At 35.4% G+C, this 23841-nt stretch overlaps 1 protein-coding gene across 1 annotated transcript in view; it reads left to right on the top strand.

The window, feature by feature from the left end:
* The window catches only part of CNBD1 (cyclic nucleotide binding domain containing 1), a 397351-nt gene that overhangs the window by 52790 nt on the left and 320720 nt on the right, over window positions 1-23841 (top strand). The gene's annotated exons all lie outside the window — the stretch shown is intronic.

Below are 23841 nucleotides of genomic sequence, written 5' to 3'. Positions count from 1 at the left end.
CAACAAAGAGCCTTTAAATAAATTTACCTCATATTCTCTTTAATTTTCTGGAGTGCTTTGTGCTGTGACTGGGGTACAACTGTCTGAAGGAGATGAAGATGGAGAAAAGGGGGATTAAATCTGGGTGGAGGCTGGTTATTAGAGATGGTGTTGGATTTGTGAATACAACTAAAGTTGAAAGGAAACCATGGTACAGTGTTGGATACTGGAATTGAGATTGACAATAGAAACAAAGCCAGAAGTAAAAGTATCATACTAGAAATGAGGCTAAAAGACCAGTAGGGTGGATGAGAAATGAAAAATCTGGTATTTATGTTTAGAGAAATACACTATGAATTCTATGCCATAAGTACTTTTCTTCGATTTTAATGGCAAGTTTGAGAAAATATGGTCAGAGCTTCCAGGAACTTTGAGAATGGTCAGATTTCTGATGCTTTTACTTATAAGAATGACAATAAATAAACACAGCAAAGACTAGTTACTTTATAGGAAAGCATGTGTGAGGGAATTGTAGAGAGGGACATCATAACCACCTGCCATACAGGAGTACAGTTAAACTGGTAAGCTGTAAAAAATAGCAAATTTAACTAGAATGTGTTCAGTGAATGTGTTAAAAAATATACTTGTTAGAAAAATCACTACAGCACTAAAAGTTATTGGAGCTATAGGATGCTACAGCAATTTTCATTCTTAATGAAATGTCAACCATAATGTTGAATAAAAAATGTACTGATTAAAAATTTTAAGTGTCTAGAAACCCATGAATCACTCACTGCTGATTTCAGATTGTGCTGGGCTGCAGAATTTTCAATGGATTTTCAATCCTCATCTTTCTGAAAATTAAAAGGTAGCAGTTTCTGGATAACAGAAAGTTCTTATCTTAGATGCAGGAGGAACACAAGTGGCTATGGTTCTCCAGCAAGGTGTCAAAACACTAGGAAGTAAATCTACATTCAAGTCAGGATGGAAACAAGAAATGGATGAGAGCCAAGCACCATGTGAGCAATGGACTGAAGTGAAAAGGGGTCATGGGTAGAAGGTTATCTAAACACAAGGGAGAATGAACAAAGAAGCTACTGCTACATCCTGATGTGGACCTCAGTGGAGTCCATATAACAACCAGTCTCCAAATACTGTAACAATAGATGCTGGGACAGTGGTAATCTCCAGAACCCACTTCTCACTCACATGTGACACAATGGGTGGGTGGGTGGGCAGAGGAGATCCTGAAGTACTGCAAGCTTCCACTTTCAGTGGCTCAGAATTATCCAAATGTGACTCTTCAGAATGAGGGTTTTGACTGCTGTCAATGAGTGGGGCTGTGACACCCACTGAGTTAAATAGCAGAGTAAATGAGGAGGAAACTCACTTTTATGAGATGTTTAATATTCACACAAAGCCTTAAAATCTACACATAAGATTTCTGATTGAATCCTCACATCAGTGCTTTGAAGTGGATATGATAAACTAGTAAGTAAAAGAGCAATGAATGTGCTAAATCCACAATCTATGACTGTTCTACAGACATGAATTTTATCTTCTTGTCTCCTTGGTATATGAGTGAATTTGTTTACTATTACTGTGTAACAAATTACATAAATATAGTGGCTTGAAACAACATACATTTGTTATCTCTCTGAACAAAATTTAGCTGTTCATGTCTCAGAATACTTCAATCAAGGTATCTGCCAGACTATACTCTCTTCCAGAGCATGAGGTCCTCTTCCAAACTCACGTGTTCTTGGCAGAATTCAATTCCTTTTGGTTCTAGGACTGAGGGCTTTACTTTCTTCCTGGCTCTAGTTGAGGGCTCCTCTTAGCTCCTAGAAGTCACGCAGGTCCTTGCCATATCATTCTCTCTCAGACCTTCTCACAACATAGAAGCTTAAATCTTCAAAACCAGCAATGGAGAGTCTCTCTCTCTATGTCTGTGTCTCTGTCTCTCTCTCATTCTGCTAAGATGATGTCTTATATAACCTAACTAAAGGCATTCATATTCCATCACCTTTGCCATAGTCTATTGGTTAGAAACAAATCATTGCTTTTGCCTCCACCCCCCCAAAATGCAGGGAGAGGTGACTGAGGGTCCCCTTGGGGTGTGCTAGCCATATTTGGTAACATTATAAATCTCATTGTGACTCTGTTAATCACATTTGTAATGGGTCTGTATGCTTTATGTATTCACACAAAAGTAGTTCAACTAAAATCTGTTTAATTGATGGATAAGTTCTCTTGTCTGTAAGCCCTCTGTTTATCTTTAAATGAACCATGATCAGATCCACAGACTACTTGAGTGATGTCATTGAATACATTTAAAAAAGTAACTACCTTATACTCTCTAAAATTCTTCACTTTGTCATCCTACTTGAAAAATATTTTAAAGTATTTATTTAATTAATAAATTTGTTTGGCTGCACTGGGTCTTAGCTGTGGCACAAGGGATCTTTAGTTGCAGCATGCAAACTCTTAGTAGCAGCATGTGGGATCTAGTTTTCTGACCAGGTATCGAACCTGGGCCCCCTGCATTGGGAACGTGGAGTATTAGCCACTGAACCACCAGGGAAGTCCCCCTACTTGAAATTTTAACAAATTAATTTTGAGTAACGGTAACCTCTTTTTAAAGAAATACAAATATGCTTGACAAGATTAAGAATATCGATTATTGATAACTTGATTATTTTGGCTTAATCATATCGATTACTTCTTAACTTATACTTCAGTTCAGCAACTCTGAGTAAACAGTGCTAGATGGGAGGAAGGATAAATGATGTTGAAACATTAAAATTGTTGCAAAGGGCATGTATGGGGGATGTCACCATAGAGGAGGGGTTTGAGTAACTACAGTACACTGTAATAGGGAAGTGTGTGTGGAGAACAGACAATGGGAGGGAGAGATGAGAGAGAGAAAAAAGAGAATTGAGAAACTTTCCGTTAAATTTTGTATTTTGAGGTATGTCAGATTGAATATAAGCTTACCATATGTGTTAGTTAAATTTTGGATTGTAAACAACAGAAACCGATTCTGGCTAATTAAAACAAATAACCAAGAAAAGGAAGGGGGTAGAGGGGAAACCTGTGGAAGAATATTGGATAGCTCCCAAAATGGAGAAGAAGTATTAGATGCTGGATATGATATGCACCTCTGGATATCTTTTTTTTTATTTTTAAACTTTTTATTTTATATTGGAGTATAGCCAATTAACAATGTTTTGATAGATTCAGGTGTACAGCATAGGGATTCAGCCATACATAAACATGTATGCTTTCTCCCCCAAACTCCCCTCCCATCCAGGCTGCCACATAACGTTGAGCAGAGTTCCCTGTGCTCTATAGTAGGTCCTTGTTGGTTATCCATTTTAAAAATAGCAGTGTGTACATGTCGATCCGAAATTCCCTGACTATCCCTTACCCCCATCCTTCCCCCCGGTAATCATAATTTTTTTCTCTAAGTCTGTGAGTCTGTTTCTGTTTTGTAAATAAGTTCATTTGTATCACTTCTTTTTAGATTCCACATATAAGGCATATCATACAATATTTCTCTTTGTCTGACTTACTTCACTCAGTATGACAATCTCTAGGTCCATCTATATTGCTGCAAATAACATTATTTCATTCTTTTCAATGGCTGAGTAATATTCCATTGCGTATATGTGCCACATCTTCTTTATCCATTCCTCTGTTGTTGGATATTTAGGTTGCTTCCATGTCTTGGCTATCATAAACAGTGCTGCAATGATCACTGGGGTGCATGTATCCTTTCGAACCATGTTTTTCTCCAAATATATGCCCAGGAGTGGGATTACAGCATCATATGGTAGCTCTAGTTTTAGTTTTTTAAGAAACCTCCATATCGTTCTCCATAGTGGCTGTACCAATTTACATTCCCACCAACAATGTAGGAGGGTTCCCTTCTCTCCACACCCTCTCCAGCATTGGTACAACATTGGACTCAATCAGGTACAACTATTTTTGATTGGGGGTTATTAGGCTCACACTTTAGTTTCAAGGATAGGGAGTCAGATTGTTGTAGTTTGTTTTCAATACTCACCTCTTGAATAAATGCTGATGGGGGCTGTACATTATAATTTACAATTTTACTGAAGTTGTATTCAATTGGTAAGAGATAGCATTTCAAAAGAGAAAGTATTTCAGAAAGAGGGGAAATGGATCATGAATAAACAATATTAAAAGCAATGAATTAATATATGGCTTGGAATTTTAATTTATAAATAATTTTGATTTTATTCTTCATTTATTAATGAATTCAATATATACTTTTGTATTCCCACATGTTTCTGAACATACCCTTGGTATTGGGACTGCAGTGGTGAACAGGCAATATTTTTGCCTTTATGGGGAGCTTATGTTCTAATGTAAGAGAGATAATAAACACATATATATTATGTTAGTGATAAGTATTAGAAACAAAAACTAGTGCTGAATAAGTGTATAGGGCATGATGGAAATGATTAGAGAAGTCAGATAATTTAATGAAATGAGAGAGATAGTGAGTCAAATATCTTGGAGAAGTGAATTCCTGGCAGAGGAGACACAAGTGCAAGAGCTCAGGATGGCAATGTGCTTTGCAAATTGAAAAAAATTAGCAAGGGAGGCCAGTGTTATGAAAGTGCCTAAATGAAGGGAAGAGTTGGTGGAAATGAGGCTTCAGAGGTAGCTGAACCAGATCACTACTTAGGGTCTTGTAGGCTGTGGTACATTTTTAATCTTGGTGTGATAGGCAAAATGGGAATTATGTGTTTTGATTTACATGGTGATGGGTCATGTGTGGAGAGTCCATTGTGGGTCCCAGGAGGAGATTTGGATGACCTGTCAGAAGACTATATGGAATTGGTCTAGGCAAGAGATGACTGTGGCCTGAATTCTGTTTTAGGGAGTACAATATGACATGTAGAATTTGATTTATTTTTTTAAAAAGACATGAGCTAGTTGATAATGGATGGTGCTGGAGCGTAAGGCCCATACCCGGTGTCATAAGACAACTCTCAGAATGAGAGAAAATATTTGCAAATGAAGCAACTGACAAAGGATTAATCTCCAAAATATACAAGCAGCTCATGCAGCTCAATATAAAAAAAAAACAAACAACACAATCAAAAAATCGGCAGAAGATCTAAGTAGACATTTCTCCAAAGAAGATATACAGATTGCCAACAAACACTCGATAAGATGCTTAGCATCACTAATCATTAAAGAAATGCAAATCAAAACTACAATGAGGTATCACCTCACATGGGTCAGAATGGCCATCATCAAAAAATTGACAAACAAAAAATGCTGGAGAGGGTGTGGAAAAAAGGGAACCCTCTTGCACTGTTGGTGGGAATGTAAATTTATACAGCCACTATGGAGAACGGTATGGAGGTTCCTTAAAAAACTAAAAATAGAACTACCATATGACCCAGCAATCCCACTACTGGGCATGTACCCTGAGAAAACCATAATTCAAAAAGAGTCATGTACTACAATGTTCATTGCAGCTCTATTTACAATAGCCAGAACATGGAAGCAACCTAAGTGTCCAGTGACAGATGAATGGATAAAGATGTGGCACATATATACAATGAAATATTACTCAGCCATAAAAAGAAATGAAATTGAGTTATTTGTAGTGAGGTAGAGGGAACTAGAATCTGTCATACAAAGTTAAGAAAGAAAGAGAAAAACAAATACTGTATGCTAACATACATATATGGAATCTAAAAAAAAAAAAATTGTTCTGGTGAACCTAGGGGCAGTATAGGAATAAAGACACAGACATAGAGAATGGACTTGAGGACACGGGAAGCAGGAAGGGTAAGCTGGGACGAAGTGAGAGTGTAGTATTGACATATACACACTACCAAATGTAAAATAGATAGCTAGTGGGAAGCAGCTGCATAGCACAGGGAGATCAGCTCAGTGCTTTGTGACCACCTAGAGGGGTGCGATAGTGTGGGTGGGAGGGAGATGCAAGAGGGAGGGGATATGGGGATATATGTATAGCTGATTCACTTTGTTTTACAGCAGAAACTAACACAACATTGTAAAGCATTATACTCCAATAAAGATTTAAAAAAAAAAAAAAAGACGAACTGAACAGTTTTCAATTGATGTTCCTGGAAGCATATTAGATTACTTGCTCAACTTGACCACCAACAAAGAGAATGCTGGGCAATTCATCTAATGCTCTCACATGTTCATATTTGATTACATTGCCTATAACACCACCAGCTTTAAAAATACAATTATGGATTTCTTTGGTAAAAATAATTGGTTTCTTTATAAATGGCTAATTTCTGGGAAGAAAAGTATTGTGCATATGTATTTGTGGGGGCTGTAGAAAGTGTAGGAGAAGAGACAAATTTATAAATGAGCGGTGAAAAGCAGTTTAAGATCTTCTGAGAAAACTTGGCCCAAATGTTTTTTCTCCTACTTTCTCCAATTAAAGATGTTTCCTTTGAGGGAATGAGGCATCTGAAGATCTTTATGTTTCAGTGGAGCAGTGATGCAAAGCCACTTCTCAGGAATGACTCAGAGGAATTTCTCCCTAAAAGGACATGAGGATTTTTGCTTTTTAGATTCAAGCTTTTTAAAATGCAAATGCAATATGGTTCTTACAGTGCTGTTTTCTAGTGAAATGGCGTATAAGATGAGGAATTGTCATCTCAAACTATGTTTTAGGTCTACATGCTATTGAGAGAAAAACACTTTGTGGGTTATTAATTCTGTTAAAAATACAGAATCAGGTTATAAACTAAGTGAAATTGGAAAGGCCCTCTCCTCTAGAAAAGAAAGTCTTTATTTGAAGCTAAAAGAGAAAGTAAGACAATAACGAATTGTGTAAATGCTAAAAGTAATTTAGATTTCTGACAGAAACAGTGATCATTTATAAGAATGGAAACTAAAAAAAGAGAGCTATCTGTGTTAAGGAGATGAGTTAGCCAAGGACAGAGATTAAAAACTCATTGACAGATTTACAGTATAGAAGAGCAAGGCACTGAGTCTTGGCCCACCAATGACAGAGTTAAAGTTACATTCGGGATGCACGTATTGCAAAATGCCTGGACTTTGGAGTCAGGAAGAAATGTGTTCTGAACTGGGCTCCTCTAGTTATTAGTTGTATGACCTTGGGCAAATTTCTACCTCTTGATACATAATTCACTAATCTATAAAATGGGCACAATTATTAACCTCAGAGGATCATTGTTGTGAAGCCTAAATGAAGTTAAAAATGTAAAGCCTCACAAATATTACTTGGTCCATCATAGGCCCTTTGTACAAGTCAATCTTCCCTTTCCCAAAGAATCTTCCATATCATGATAGAATTTTTTTATAAAAGCTGCCAGTGATATTTTTGTACTGGAGTTTCAGAAGTTACTAATTGGTCACAAATTAACTAGTGTTTAAGAAAATTATATCTTTGTATCTTTCTTCTATTGTTTGGAAATAAGCAAATGCCCTCAATTACATAGTTCTTGTAAAAAAATTTTTTTCACTGTATAGCTGCATCTTAGTCCATTTGGGTTGCCATAAAAAACAATACAATAGACTGAGTGGCGTAAATAACAGAAATTTATTTCTCACAGTCAGTTCTGGAGGCTGGGAAGTCTAAGATCAAGGCACCTGCAGATTCCTTGTGTGGTGAAGGCCCACTTCCTGGGTCATAGGTGGCCCTCTTCTTGCTTTGTCCTCACATGGAAGAAGTGGTGAGAGCTCTCAGGGTCTCTTCTCACACTCGTTGTCCAATGTGTGAAATGGGGGTTCCCTGAACCAACAAGCAATTCAACTCAATTTTGATGCTACCTACTCAGAGATAGCATCAGATTTCACAGCTTTTGGGTTCAGTTCTACAACTACTGTCTTTTCTCCATCCCATCCTCCCCTTTCAGACACCAGTTGAAAGCCTGTGCTTCTGACTGACCTACTACAGATTAGAGGTTCCCACAACTCCCTTCTTGGACTTCAGATACCAGTCACAAGTCCAAATTGTTACCTGTACTTCTGACAAGCTGACTATAAATCACAGGTTCCCATGGTCCCTTCCTTGGGTTCAATTAATTTGCTAGAGCAGCTCATAGAACTCAGAGAAACAATTTGCTTACTAGTTCACTAGTTGATTATAAAAGGATATAACTCAGGAACAGCCAGATGGAAGACATCCATAGAACAAGGTATGTGGGAAGGGATGTGGAGCTTCCATGCCCTCTTGGAGCACACAATTCTCCCCAAATCTTCACATGTTTATCAACCTGGAAGCTCTCCAAACTCTGTCCTCTTGGCTTTTCATAGAGGCTTCATTACATAGTCAAGAGTGATTAAATCATTGGCTATTGGTGATTCAATAGCCAATGGCCCTCTTCCTCCCTGGAGGTTGGGGTGGGGTGGAGAGGTGAGGTGCTGGGGGTTGGGGATGGAGGGTAGGACTGAAAATTACAATCCTCTAATCATATGGTTGGTTCTCTTGGCAACCAGCCCCCTTTCTCAGGTGAAGTCCAAAAGTCACTTTATTAACCTATCAAGAGACATTTTTGTCACTGTCAACACTTAGAAAACTCCAAGGGTTTTGGGGGTTGTAAGCCAGAAACTACAAACAAAGACCAAACATATATGAGAAATAGCTTTTGGTCATCTGAATGACCAAATCTATATTGCTTATAAATCACAATATTGAAGCCACTAATCCCATTCATAAGGGCTCTACCTTCATGACCTAATCATTTCCCAAATGTTCCACCTCCTAATACCACATCACATTGGAGCTTGAGATTTTAACATAAATTTTGGGAGGACATAAACATTCAGTCCATAAGATATATGTTATTTCAACATAGATGTGAATGCTAAAGCTGAGACTTATTGCCTTGGGTGACTATTCATTTGTTCATTTCAAGTTAGAATCCTTTTTGTCATAGAAATATTTTCTAGGTATTTGGTATAAGTGCTTTCTTACTATATTAGATTTGTAAGTGTAATAGAAAGCACACGTCATGCATTGAGAGATCAGAATGGATAACTCCAATGGGAGTTTTTATCATGTTATGTATTACAGATTTAATGACAGAATAGAGTATGATGCTTTTAAAATATTTCTTATGACAATTGCTGACATTATCACAAGATGCAAATTTTTGTTAAAAATTTAATGTCTGGACATATAAAAAACATTTCTTGCCTTCCTAATGTAATTATTTAACAGTCTATTAAAGTCATCTTGAAAGTTAGTTCTAACTTTATCAAGTAAGATGTCTTAGTTACATATGTATGAAATTGTGGATTATACATTTGGACAGAATGCCTTTATACCCAAGGAGCTGTTATCTCATGGCATGAAGAACTATTTTGGAGAGATTTAAAAAATAAGTCTAGGCTTAAGTAATATCTTATTAGAAAATCTTGGAAAGATTGTTTGTTTCTAACAGAGTATGGTTCTGCATAGTAACTCTTGCTTGTCAAGTCCTGGGTCTAACTGCAGAGAGGTAATAAAACAATTTGGTAGTCTTTAAAAGCCTGCAACATATTTCCTTATGTGTCTTTCCTCTCATCCATTAAACATTTATTCTTACAAAATAATGGTTTAGTTGGTTCCCTTAATATTCAAGGATGACATGCTCTCAATGGATTTGTGACTATACCTCCTATCTCATGGTCTGCATGGAATTTAGTTTCAAAATGAGCCACTACATTGAGTTTGTTGCACAGCAAATTATACCATCAGGATATGGATCAATATTCTTTCTTTAGTGTATTAGATCTTTCTTCAATGTTCAATGTATTAGATCCTTGTCAACTAGCTGAAAACTATGCTGGCAAAAATTCTCTGAAGCATTCATTCTCTGTTTGGTTAACTGATAATTATTCTCATATTCTAGCTAAACATTTCTAGACATTACTTCTCTTCTGTTTGCTATTTGGTGTCACAAACTTAATAATTTAACATCTAAAATTCTTATTTGAAATCAACAAAACCTGATTCTTTAGCTAAGAGAAATTATCAAATTTCTGGTTATTTAGAATGATTTCCTTGAAATGGAATTACTGGTAGATAAAAGACTAAGATATTATAATTATTAATACTTTAAACCACATTTATTTTTGGAAAGAATGAACTAATTGATATTGCCCTTAGCAGTGAAATTAGCTTTAAAATTTTTTCCAATTTCATAGGACACAACAAAAACATCACAATTGCCTTTGTTTTTGCTTCCTTCTTAAGCTGAGGTTTTCTTCATTCATTTATTGGATATTTGTATTTGTTTGTGTTGGTGTGAGCTATCTGATCTTAGCCTTTTCCTGTCTTTTCTATTGTGCTTTAATTGTGTATTGCTAATATAAAGAGCTTTATATGTGTTATATATTGTAGACATAAATAATTGTAATATGAATTGAGTACCATTTATGCAAAGGAGAACAAAATCTTCACAAAAAGGATTTTGCCTAATATGTATATTTACCCCAAATATTTGATATTTGTCCAGAATATATTTGCAGATCATGATAGATTTTGACAAGCATCAAATAAAGAAGAAATAATGACTTTATGTATACTATTATTGTGTAATAATATACACAATATTAATATATTATTGTGTAATAATATACACAATATTACTATATAATATATATCATATCTTATTAATATAAACAGCTTTATTGAGGTAAAATTTACATACAATAAAATGCATATTTTAAAGCATTCAGTTTGTCTTGACGCATGTATACATCTATGAAACGATTATCACAATCAAAATAATGAACATATTCATCATTCTCAAGAGTTTCCTTGTGCAACTTTGTAGTCCTTTCCTTTTGCCCAACCTTATACCCTGTGCCCAAGCAATCACTAATCAGCTTTCTGCCACTATAGATTAGTTTATATTTTCTAGGATTTTATATACATTGAATCATATAGTATATACTGTATTTTAATCTGGCTCTTTCACTCAACACAATTAATCTGGAGATTCATTCATGTTGTTTTGTGTATCAGTAGTTCATTTCTTTATTTTTTTTTTTTTGAATAGTAATCCACCCTATGAATATACAACAGTTTATTCATCTGTTGATAGACATTTGGTTTGTTTTTAGTTTTTGGCTATTACATAAAGCTGCTATGAAAATTCATGTACAAGTATTGGCATGGGCATTTGTCTTCATTTCTATTAAGTAAAAACCTAGAAATGGAGCAACTTAGTCTATGGTGAGTGTATGTTGAACTTTTTAAGAAATTGCCAAACCGTTTTTCAAAACTCTTGTACCACAAGACATTTTCACTATTAGTTTATGAGAGTTCTAGTTCCTTTGCATTCTTGTCAAATCTTAATTTGGCCATTCTTTAAATTTTAATAATTCTAATAGGTGTGTAGTGATATATCATGATTTTAATTTGTACTTCCCTAATGACTAATGATATTTAATGTATTTATTTGTCATTCATCTATATTGTTTGGTGAAATACTTGCACAAATACTTTGCACATTTTAAAAGTGAAAACTCAATTTTAAAAAGGGAAAATATTTGCACAAATATTGAGGATTTTTATATATTCTGAACATATATTTGAACATATATCAGATATATGCTTTGTAAATATTTTCCCGGTCTTTGGCTTCTCTTTTTCATTCTCTTCACAGTGATTCAAAAAGTAGAAGTACTTAATTTTGATTAAATCCAATTTAATAATTTTTCTTTTATGAATCATGCTTTTGATATTATATCTAGGAAATGTTTGCCCTACTAAAAATCTCAAAGGGTTGATTATATGTTTTCTTCTACAAGTTTTATAGTTTTAGGTTTTGCATTTAAGTCTATTATCCATTTTGAGTTAATTTTTGCAAATGGTATAAAGTATGATTAGAAGTTTTCTATTTATTTATTTATTTGTTTGTTTGTTTTGTTCATTGATATTCAATTATTCCAGTACATTTTTTGAAAAGAGTACTCTTTCTGGATTGCACTGCCTTTGTAGTTTTGGTGGAAATTATTTGTGCATATATGTGTGGGTCTACTTCTGGAATTTATATTTTGTTGACATATGTCTATGTTAGTCTAATATTACAGTGTCTTGATTACTATAGTTTTTAAATATGTCTTGAAATCAGGTGTGTGAATCTTCCATTTTGTTGTTCTTTTTCCAAAATTGTTTTAGGTTATCTTTAGTCCTTTGTATATTCATATGAATTTTAAAAATCAATTTGTAAGTTGCTAAAAAAGAAAAGCCTGCCTGGCATTTTTATATATTTATTGCAATTTTCCTTCAATTGCTTTTTTAATGTTATGTTTGTTTTAGGTAATAGAACTTATTGAAGCTTACTGGGTTTTTAACAAGTCTAGCTGTAGAGCTCATTTCAGAATAAACTTTATACAGATAAATAATGTGTTAAACAAATAAAACCATGACTATTTTGGTTGAGAGATGGTGGGATCTGGAAATCTTTCTACTCTGTGTATAAATCCTACAAATCAGTATTACTAAGACTTCAAAGAGTCTTTTTTTTTTTCTCAGTTACCCACAGTTTTAACATTTTCATCTCTTCATTTTTTTTCTGCCTGAAGTATACCCTTTAATATTTTCTTTAGTGTGGTCTCTTGATAGAAAATTCTTTCAAGTTTTGTTTGTTAGAAAAATGCCTATATTTGTTCTTTATTTTTGGAAAATTTTTTTTTTTTTTTTTTTGCTTAGAATGGAATTTGAGATTGGCAGTCATTTTCTTTTATCTCTTTATGGCTTTGTTTCAACTACAAAGTCAGCTATCTGTCTCGTTCATTGTTATGCCTTTGTTCCTCTTTTGAAAGTAATAAGACTTTACTTTTTCTTAGATTTTTTTTTTAAAAAGATGTTGGGGGTAGGAGTTTATTTACTTATTTATTTATTTTTGCCATGTTGCATCTTCATTTCTGTGCGAGGGCTTTCCCTAGTTGTGGCAAGCCGGTGCACTCTTCATCGTGGTGCGCTGGCCTCTCACTGTTGCAGCCTCTCTTGTTCCAGAACACAGGCTCCAGACGCGCAGGCTCAGTAGTTGTGGCTCATGGGTCTAGTTGCTCCACAGCATGTGGGATTCTCCCAGACCAGGGCTCGAACCTGTGTCCCCTGTGTTAGCACGCAGATTCTCAACAACTGCACCACCAGGGAAGCCCCTTCTTAGATGTTTTTAAGATTTTTCTCTTTGGTTTTAAAATTTTTACTGTGATTAACCCAAAATTTGATTTTTTTTCATCTTCAGTTTGTAGTTCTTCTTCTTCTTTTTTCTTAATAAATTTATGTATTTATTTGTTTTTGGCTGCTTTGCGTCTTCATTGCTGCTTGTGGGCTTTCTCTTGTTGCAGTGAGCGGGGGCTACTCTTTGTTGCAGAGTGCAGGCTTCTCATTGTGGTGGCTTCTCTTGCACGGAGCATGGGCTCTTGGCATGCAGGCTTCAGTAGTTTTGGCACACGGGCTCAGTAGTTGTGGCTCGTGGGCTCTAGAATGCAAGCTTAGTAGTTGTGGCACATGGGCTTAGTTGCTCTGCAGCATGTGGGGTCTTCCCAGACCAGGGCTTGAACCTGTGTCCCCTCCATTGGCAGGTAGATTCTTCACAACTGTGCCACCAGGGAAGTCTCTGTAGTTCTTCTCAAAGTTCAGGTTTGATTTCCTTAGTTTTGGAAAAATTTTAACCATTAATTTACCAAATGTTGCTCCTGATGAGCTCTCTTTATGCTACCCTTCTGGAACTCCACTTATTCATATGTTAGAATTTCTTATAATGCCTTATATGTTTTCTATCTTGTTTCCATCATTGGAAAATATCTTGTATTTGCCATCATTTTGTCTCATCTTGTGTATTTTTTTGCTCTTATCTTCCTGTTCACCAGTTCTTTTTAGTTCATTCATGGAGTTCTTAATTTCAGTTACTGCACTTGTCATTTCTAGAAACTTCAGTGGACTCTTTTCTATAATTTATGGTTCTTTGCCAAAATCTTCATATTATCATTTAAATTCTTGGGCATTTCAGTCATAATTATTGCTTTGTTATGCAATTTGGTCACATGTTAACCTTATATACTTGGGCTAACTATTGTTCTATTGATGTCTACTCTTATGCCAAATTCATCTGAATTAAAAATAACCTTAGCTTTATGGTGTGTGTTGATATCTGGTAAGATAATTTCTTACTATTTTTTTAGTTCTTACTAGTCTTACTTTTTTTTAATTAATTATATATATAAAATAATACATATATATATATAAAATAGTAACTTTCTCATTCAGGAACATGGCGAATATTTTGCATTTTTTTAGTCTTCTTTTGTGACTCAATAGAGTTTCATATAATTTCATATAGCTTTTATATCTTTTTGTGAATGTTATAAATGCATTATTTTCTTATTGTATTTTTTTTCAACACCAGGCTCAAAGGAAATTAGGGGGCACAATTTAAGAAGTACTTTTTTCTTTCAGTTTTATTGAGCTATAATTGATATACAGCACTGTATAAATTTAAGATGTACAGCATAATGACTTGACTTACATGTATTATGAAATGATTGCTACAAATTTAATTAACATCCACAATCCCATATAGATACAATTTTTTTTCCTTCTGATGGGAACTTTTAGGATCTATTCTCTTAAAACTTTTCAAATCATTGTATTTTCTAAGTATTGCAAGTATATGGGAAAGCTATTTAACTAGGTCTATATATAGTTGTAACTGACTGCCTTACTGAACTAATATTTATTCTAATATATTTCAATTGACTTTATTTTAATTGTTTTAATTGCCATAATACTGTCTGGGAATAATGATCATTTTATCTCCTTTCAAATAGATATACTGTGTTTTTACTTATCTTAATGCATTAAATATAACATTACAATAGCATTAAATAAACAATTGTAGGGATAGTGAGAAGCTTTTTCATGTATTTTATTTTAATAGTATGCTTCTAGTAATTTATCATACTGTGTGATATTGTCTCTTTGTTGAAGGGAAAAATACATTTTAGAGTAGTAGCATTCTTTTAAAAAAGTCTTGAATTGAAAACCCAGCTTGCAACTTGCTTACATGATCATAAATATTTTATCTAACCTGAGTTTCCTTATTTTTAAACAAGTGATAAATATATCTATCCCCAGGATTTTTATGAAACTTAAGGAGAGAGCATATGAAGTGCTTACTCCAATATAAAATAAAAATAAAAAAAAAGGTTATGCACATAGTAGGTAATATACTCACACAGGTGCATGCACACACACATATACTTGTTTCCACCCTGCTTTATGCCCCAAAAGTATGACTTGTATAAACTGTGTCAGTTACTCTTCCTGGACATTTTTTTCTGGTTGAATTTAGTATTACACAATGGGAGACACTAGGAGATAAAAAGGGATAGAAGGAGTTTGAAGTCAGAGTAACTATTCCTTTGGGTCTTTTCTTGCTGAGTAGGCAAGGTTGGCTGTGTCCTTCTACTGAATGCCATAGTAGTCCCCCTTCTACAACTATAGCCCACTCAATATAAAAAGGACCCCTCCTTTCCTTAGTGTAGATATTGAACCATTCTTGCATCCCTGGGATAAATCCCATTTGATTATGGGGTATGATCTTTCTAATACATTGATGAATTCAGTTTGCTAATATTTTGTTGAGGATTTTTTGCATTTATGTTCATCAGCAACATAGACCTGTAATTTTCTATTTTTGTGATGTGTTTTTCTGGCTTTGGTATCAGGGTGGTTCTGTCTTCATAGAATGAGTTTGGAAGCATTCTTTCCTGTGTAATTTTTTTTTTGGAATAGTTTGAGAGGCATAGCTGTTAACTCTTCTCTAAATGTTTGGTAGAATTCACCTATGAAGCCACCTGGTCTTGGAGTTTTGTTTTCTGGAAGTTTTTTTTTTTTAATTACTAATTCAATTTCATTACTGGTCATTGGTCTGCTCATATTTTTCTATTCATTCCTGCTTCTGTTATGTGAGATCATACGTTTCTAGGAATTTGTCCATTTCTTCTTGGTTGTCCATTTTTTTAGTGTATAATAGCAGTATTCTTGTAATCCTTTGTATTTCTGCAGTGTTGGCTGTATCTTCTCCATTTTTGTTTCTAATTTTATTTATTTTCACCTTCTCCCTTTTTTTCCCTGATGAGTCTTGCTAAAGCTTTATCAGTTTTGTTTATCTTTTCAAAGCATCAGCTCTTAGTTTCATTATTCTTTTCTATTATTATTTTAGTGTCTATTTCATTTATTTATGCTCTGATCTTTATGATTTCTTTCCTTCTACCAACTTTGGGATTTGTTTATTCTTCATTTTCAAGTTCCTTTAGGTGTAAGCTTAATTTGTTTATTTGAGGTTTTCCTTGTTTCCTGAGGTAGGCTTGTATCACTATAAACTTCCCTCTTGGAACTGCTTTTGCTGCATCACATAGCATTTGAGTCATGTTTTCATTTTCATTTATTTCCAGGTATTTTTTCATTTCTTCTTTTATTTCTTCAGTGACCCCATTTGTTGTTTAGTAGCATATTGTTTAGCCTCCACGTATCTTTTGTTGCAGCTTTTTTCCCTTGTAGTTGGTTTCTATTCTCATAGCATTTTCATCGAGAATATGCTTGATAGAATTTCAAAATTTTTAATTTATGGTAATTTATTTTGTAGCCTAGCATGTGATCTACCCTAGAGAATGTTCCATGTGCACATGAAAAGAATGCTGTTTTTGGATGGAATGTTCTATATATATCTATTAAGTGCATCTGGTATAATGACTTATTGATTTTCTGTCTGGATGATCTGTCCATTGATGTTAGTAGGGTGTTAAAGTCCCCTACTATTATTGTGTTATTGTTAATTTCTCCCTTTATGTCTGTTAATATTTGCTTTATGTTTTTAGGTGCTTCTATGTTGCGTACATATATATTTACAATTGTTATATCTTCTTTGATTGATCCCTTGATCATTATGTAATGTCCTGCTTTGTCTCTTGTTAGTTAGTCTTTGTTTTAAAATCTATTTTATCTGATATAAGTATTGCTACCCCAACTTTCTTTTCATTTCCACTTGAATGGAATACCCTTTTTTCCATCCCTTCAATTTCAGTCTGCTTGTGTCTTTAGATCTGAAGTGAGTTTCTTGTATATGGGTCTTGTTTTTTTTTTTTTTTTTTAATCCATTCAGCCACTCTATGTGTCTTTTGACTGGTGCATTTAGTTTATTTACATTAAAATTAACTATTGATAAGCATATACTTATTGTCATTTTGTTAATTGTTTGTGGGTTGTTTATGTAGTTCTTTTCTGTTCCTTTCTTCTTTTTCTCCCTTCAGCGGTTTTATCTTGTTTCTTTTTATAGAACATATTCTTCTGTCACCTCATTTTGCCAAATTAATTGCTTTTATTTCTGTGTATTTGGTAGGTTGGTTATGTTTCCTGATCTTGGAGAAGTATCCTTATATAGGAGAAGTCCTGTGTAGCCTAACAACACACTCCTCTCTGGTGATTAGAGTTATATGCTTTATGGGTATCCTCTATGTAGGATGGGTGGGTCCTCCTGTTGTGGTAGGTTGACAAGTGTGGAATGCAGATAGGCATGGCTGGTCCACAGTTTGTTTAGTTGCCAGGCCCTACCTTGTGTGGAGGCTGTTGGCTGCTAGTGGTTGGGGCCAGGTCCTGGCACAACTTGCCATAAGGATAGGGGAGTCCTGGTCCTGGTGTTGGCCTGCTTATGGCTAGGGCCAGGTAATGAGGTGGCTGGCTGCAGAACCCTCATGGCTCCTGGGGCTAGTGTTGGCCCACTGGTGGGGAGACCCAGGTTTAGTGTTGGTTGGCTGTGGAGTCAGGGGTTCCAGAGCCAGTGTTGGCCTGCTGATGGACAGGATCATGGTCCATGGTGTCTTGGGGTGATGCCAGCCTCTTGGTGGATAGGCCAGATTTAAAAATCACTGGCTGTGGGGTCCAGAGGTCAAGATCAAGGCCCTGGGGGTCCTGGGGCTGGTCCACACCCTCTAGTGGGTGAGGCCAGGTCCTGGGGCTAGTGCCAGCCCATTGGTTAGCAAAGTTATGTCCTGCATCCATTGGCCATGGAGCACAGGGGTCCCAGAGCTGATGTTGGCCTGTTGGTTGGTTGGGCTAGGACCCAGGGACTTCTGGGTCTAGTTCTGGCCCACTCATGGGTGGTGCCAGGTTCTGAGGCCTCTGAGGTTAGATTCTGGGATGGTTCGGGGCTCAGGATGTCCTATGGTAGCTGGTCTGCTGGTGGGTGTGACTGTGTCCATGTCTAGCTAGCTGATTGGTCTGGGATGTCCCTGGACTGGTGCCTACTGGCTGGTGGACAAAGCTAGGTCCTCACATTAAAAAGCTAGACTGAGGTTTCCATAATAGTGCTTACCAGCACCAGTGTCCTCATGGTAGGATGAGTTCCCTAAAGTGAATTCTGCCAGTGTATATGTACCAGGGTTAATTTCAGAGTTGTCTTCTGCCTCTTTGGGAGGCTCCCCAAGATCAGTGAGTGAGTCTGACCCAGGATTCCTTCAAATTATTGCTTCTGCCTTGGGTCTCAGAGCATGTGAGATTTGTGTGTGTCCTTTAAGAGTAGACTGTCTATTTCCTACAGCCCTCTTCTTCTCCCTAAAGTAAGCCCTGCTGGCCTTCCAAGCCAAATGCTCTGGGAGCTCTACTCCTGGTGCAAAACCCCTGGCTGGAGTGGCAAATATGGGACTTGGACCTCTCACTACATGGGGAGAACTTCTGCAGTTGTAATTATCCTCTCATTTGTGAGCCTCCACCCTGGTAGTATGAGTATTGACTATACCATGCCTCTGTCCCTCCTATTTTTCTCATTGTGGTTCGTTCTTTGTATCTTTAGTTGTAGGATACCTTTTCTGCAAGTCTTCAGATCTGTTCTCAGTGATAGTTGTTCTGTAAATAAATGTAATTTTGTTGTACTCATGAGAGGAGGGTGAGCTCAGGGTCTTCCTGCTCCACTATCTTGGTTACTCCCAGATGTTCCATTCTTGAGCTGGATGATGAATATATGGGCGTTTAGTTCATTTTTATTGTGTTATTGTTTAAAATATACATATGCATTGTTTTGTACATAGCTGACATATTAGATAGGAGAGTTTAAAAAGTTAAGTAGATCATCTTAAAATAAGTCTATTCCTATCTTAAAATGCAAAAACTAAAAATCCATTCAATGGAAGCCTAAAAATTGGAGAGAAAAACTATTGGGAAAACTCCTCTATGAACAAATAAAATGAAAATATTCTCTGTGTTTGGATATATTACATTGGTGTACATGAACTCTATATTAAAGTAATCTATACTGCTTATGAATTACCTTTTAATGTCTGGTCTCACATGTTAAGACTGTACTATTTCATTCTTCCTATTTTCTTGTCATTTGAACTTATGCTTGTCATTTACAGTCCCTTTAAATGTTCAGTAGATAATTTAGAGAAGATAAAAGCCATTTTTCACTAAAATTTACCTCAAGACAGTAATCTAGTTGACAGAAAGACAATCTATGTTGACCTTCATTTCTTTAAGTGTCAGTGCAGGTGGATGAGCTTCCTTTTCAGGAAACAGCAATAATATTATTAGTGATATGAATCACATTTTAATTCTATCTTCTACAAGCATAAATGAGACAGGAAATAACCTAGACATAGTATGCGAAAAAAAATCATGTCACTAATTCAAAGTTAAATTTACTTGGGCTATTATTTGAAATTAGATTTATAAAGCATTATGAATTCTGTGTTCTTAATAAGTATGTCTTTTTGCCTTGCACAGTAACCCATGCTAATTTTTGTGTTTGTAAATGACATACTTTTCATTTTAGTAACATATATTCTGAGTATAGCCCTCTTTGTAGCAAATGAATATATTTTTGTAGGAAAAAGTACAATTTATACCATAGCCTAAGAATATTTTGAATATGAGTATATACACTGAACATTCCAAATGACACAAACTATGTAACTTTTCATTGTGTTTTTTTTTCCACTTATGGAAATGTTAAGATTATGTCTTTAAATCAGCTCAAGTTTTGAATCCATCAGTGAGTTATTAATTCATAAAATAAAGTTAAAAATCAGTTCACATTTTCTCTTTGTAGTCAACATTGTCCTTATCATTAATCACTAAATAACAATAGTGTTTGTTTTCTTGTGCATTTGTAATATGGACAATATATTTTCCCTTAGTTTAAATAAAATGTTGGAATAAAAACTATAATAAATAACACTGAATATCTAATTCCAAATGATTATTCTCCTAGAAATATTTCTTAATACAGAGGTATTTCAGATAACTTAGCTCTTCAGTATAGAAAGACTTTTTTTTTTTTAAACATCTTTATTGGAGTATAATCACTTCGCAATTGTGTGTTAGTTTCTGCTTTATAAGAAAGTGTCTCAGCTATACATATACATATATCCCCATATCACTTCCCTCTTGTGTCTTCTTCCCACACTCCCTATCCCACCCCTCTAGGTCATCACAAAGCAATGAGCTGATCACCCTGTGCTATGTGGCTGCTTCCCACTAGCTATCTATTTTACATTTGGTAGTATACAGTAGTCCATGCCACTCTCTCACTTCATCCCAGCTTAACATTCCCCCTACCCTGTCCTCAAGTCCATTCTCTATATCTGAGTCTTTATTCCTGTCCTGTCCCTAGGTTAACAAGAACCATTTTTTTTCCTTAGATTCCATATATATGTGTTAGCATATGGTATTTGTTTTTTTCTTGCTGACTTACTTCATTCCGTATGACAGACTCTAGGTCCATCCACCTCACTACAAATAATTCAATTTTGTTTCTTTTAATGGCTGAGTAATATTTCATTGTATATATGTGCCACATCATCTTTATCCATTCAACTGTTGAAGGACACTTAGGTTCCTTGAATGTCCTGGCTACTGTAAATAGAACTGCAATGAAGATTGTGGTACATGACTCTTTTTGAATTTTGGTTTTCTTAGGGTACATGCCCAGTAGTGGGAATTGCTGGGTCATATGGTAATTCTATTTTTAATTTTCTAAGGAACCTCCATACTGTTATCCACAGTAGCTGTATCAATTTACATTCCCACCAACAGTGCAGGAGGGTTCCCATTTCTCCACACCCTCTCCAGCATTCATTGTTTGTAGATTTTTTGATGATGGCCATTATGACTGGTGTGAGGTGATACCTCATAATTTTGATTTGCACTTCTCTAATGATTAGTGATGTTGAGTATTCTTTCCTGTATTTGTTGGCAATCTGTATATATTCTTTAGAGAAATGTCTATTTAGGTCTTCTGCCCATTTTTGGTTTGGGTTTTTTGTATTTTTGCTATTGAGTTGCATGAGATGCTTGAAATTTTTGAGATTACTCCTTTGTCAGTTGTTTCATTTACAAATATTTTCTCCCATTCTGTGGGTTGTCTTTTTGTCTTATTTATGGTTTCCTTTGCTGTGCAAAAGTTTCAAGTTTCATTAGGTCTCATGTGTTTATTTTTGTTTTTATTTCCATTTCTCTAGGAGGTGGGTCAAAAAGGATCTTGCTGTACTTTATGTCATAAAGTGTTCTGCCTATGTTTTCCTCAAAGAATTTGATAGTGTCTGGCCTTACATTTAGGTCTTTAATCCATTTTCAGTTTATTTTTGTGTATGGTGTTAGGGAGTGTTCCATTTTCATTCTTTTACATGTAGCTGTCCAGTTTTCCCAGTACCACTTATTGAGGAGACTGTCTTTCTCCAATGTATACTCTTGCCTCCTTTATCAAAGATAAGATGACCATATGTGCATGGCTTTATCTCTGGGTTTTCTAACCTGTTCCATTGATCCATATTTCAGTTTTTGTGCCAGTATGATACTGTCTTGATTACTGTAGTTTGTAGTATATTCTTAAGTCAGGGAGCATGATTCCCCCAGCTCCATTTTTCTTTCTCAAGATTGCTTTGGCTATTCACAGTCTTTTTTGTTTCCATACAAATTTTGAAATGTTTTGTTCTAGTTCTGTGAAAAATGCCATTGGTAGTTTGATAGGGATTGCATTGAATCTGTAGACTGCTTTGGGTAGTAGAATCATTTTCACAATGTTGATTCTTCCAATCCAAGAACATGGTATATCTCACCATCTGTTTGTAACATCTTTAATTTCTTTCATCAGTGTCTTACAGTTTTCTGAATACAGGTCTTTTGTCTCCTTAGGTAGGTTTATTCCTAGGTATTTTATTCTTTTTGTTGCAATGGTGAGTGGGAGTGTTTTCTTAATTTCTCTTTCAGATTTTTCATCATTAGTGTATAGGAATGCAAGAGATTTCTGTGCATTAATTTTGTATCCTGCTACTTTACCAAGTTCATTGATTAGCTCTAGCAGTTTTCTGGTAGCATCTTTAGTATTCTCTATGTATAGTATCATGTCATTTGCAAACAGTGACAGCTTTAATTTTTCTTTTCCAATTTGGTTTCCTTTTATTTTTTTTTTTCTTCTCTGATTGCTGTGACTAAAACTTCCAAAACTATGTTGAATAATAGTGGTGAGAGTGGGCAACCTTGTTTGTTCATGATCTTAGTGAAAATGGATTCAGTTTTTCAACTTAGAGAATGATGGTGGCTGTGGGTTTGTCATATATGGCCTTTATTTTGTTGAGGTAACTTCTCTCTATGCCTACTTTCTGGATGGCTTTTATCATCAATGGGCATTGAATTTTGTTGAAAGATTTTTCTGCATCTATTGAGATGATCATACAGTTTTTCTCCTTCAATTTGTTAATATGGTGTATCACATAGATTGATTTGCATATATTGAAGAATCCTTGCATTCTTAGATTAAACCCACTTGATCATGGTTTATGATTCTTTTAAAGTGTTGTAGGGTTCTGTTTGCTAGTATTTTGTTGAGGATTTTTGCATCTATGTTCATCAGTGATATTGGCTTGTAGTTTTCTTTCTTTGTGACATCTTTGTCTCATTTTGGTATCAGGTCGATGTTGGCCTCTTAGAATGAGTTTGGGAGTGTTCCTCCCTCTGCTATTTTTTGGAAGAGTTTGAGAAGGATATGTGTTAGCTCTTCTCTAAATGTTTGATAGAATTCACCTGTGAAGCCATCTGGTCCTGGACTTTTGTTTGTTGAAACTTTTTTTTTTCTGTACGTGGGCCTCTCACTGTTGTGGCCTCTCCCGTTGCGGAGCACAGGCTCAGCGACCATGGCTCACAGGCCCAGCCACTCCACGGCATGTGGGACCTTCCCAGACTGGGGCACGAACCTGTGTCCCCTGCATCGGCAGGCTGATTCTCAACCACTGCGCCACCAGGGAAGCCCCTGTTGAAAGATTTTTAATCACAGCCTCAATTTCAGTGTTTGTGATTGGTCTGTTTATATTTTCTATTTCTTCCTGGTTCAGTCTCAGAAGTTTGTGCTTTTCTAAGAATTTGTCCATTTCTTCCAGGTTGTCCATTTTATTGGCATATAGTTGCTTGTAGTAATCTCTCATGATCCTTTGTATTTCTGTAGTGTCCATTGTTACCTTTCCTTTTTTGATTTCTAATTCTATTGACTAGAGTCTTCTTCCTTTTTTTCTTGATGAGTCTGACTAATGGTTTATCAATTTTGTTTCTCTCCTCAACCAGCTTTTAGTTTTATTGATTTTTGGTATTGTTTCCTTCATTTCTTTTCCATTTATTTCTGATCTGATCTATATGATTTCTTTCCTTCTGCTAACCTTGCGGTTTTTTGTTCTTCTTTCTCTAATTGCTTTAGGTGTAATGTTAGGTTGTTTATTTGAGATATTTCTTGTTTCTTGAGGTAGCATTGTATTGCTGTAAACTTCCCTCTTAGTAATGCTTTTGCTGTGCCCCATAGGTTTTGGTTAGTCGTGTTTTCA

The sequence above is a fragment of the Pseudorca crassidens genome, chromosome 17 (assembly GCF_039906515.1).
Source record: "Pseudorca crassidens isolate mPseCra1 chromosome 17, mPseCra1.hap1, whole genome shotgun sequence".
In the NCBI taxonomy this organism is placed as follows: domain Eukaryota; kingdom Metazoa; phylum Chordata; class Mammalia; order Artiodactyla; family Delphinidae; genus Pseudorca; species Pseudorca crassidens.
The sequence above is the reverse complement of the archived record's forward strand: the minus strand, read 5'-3'. Positions and strand labels throughout refer to the sequence as shown.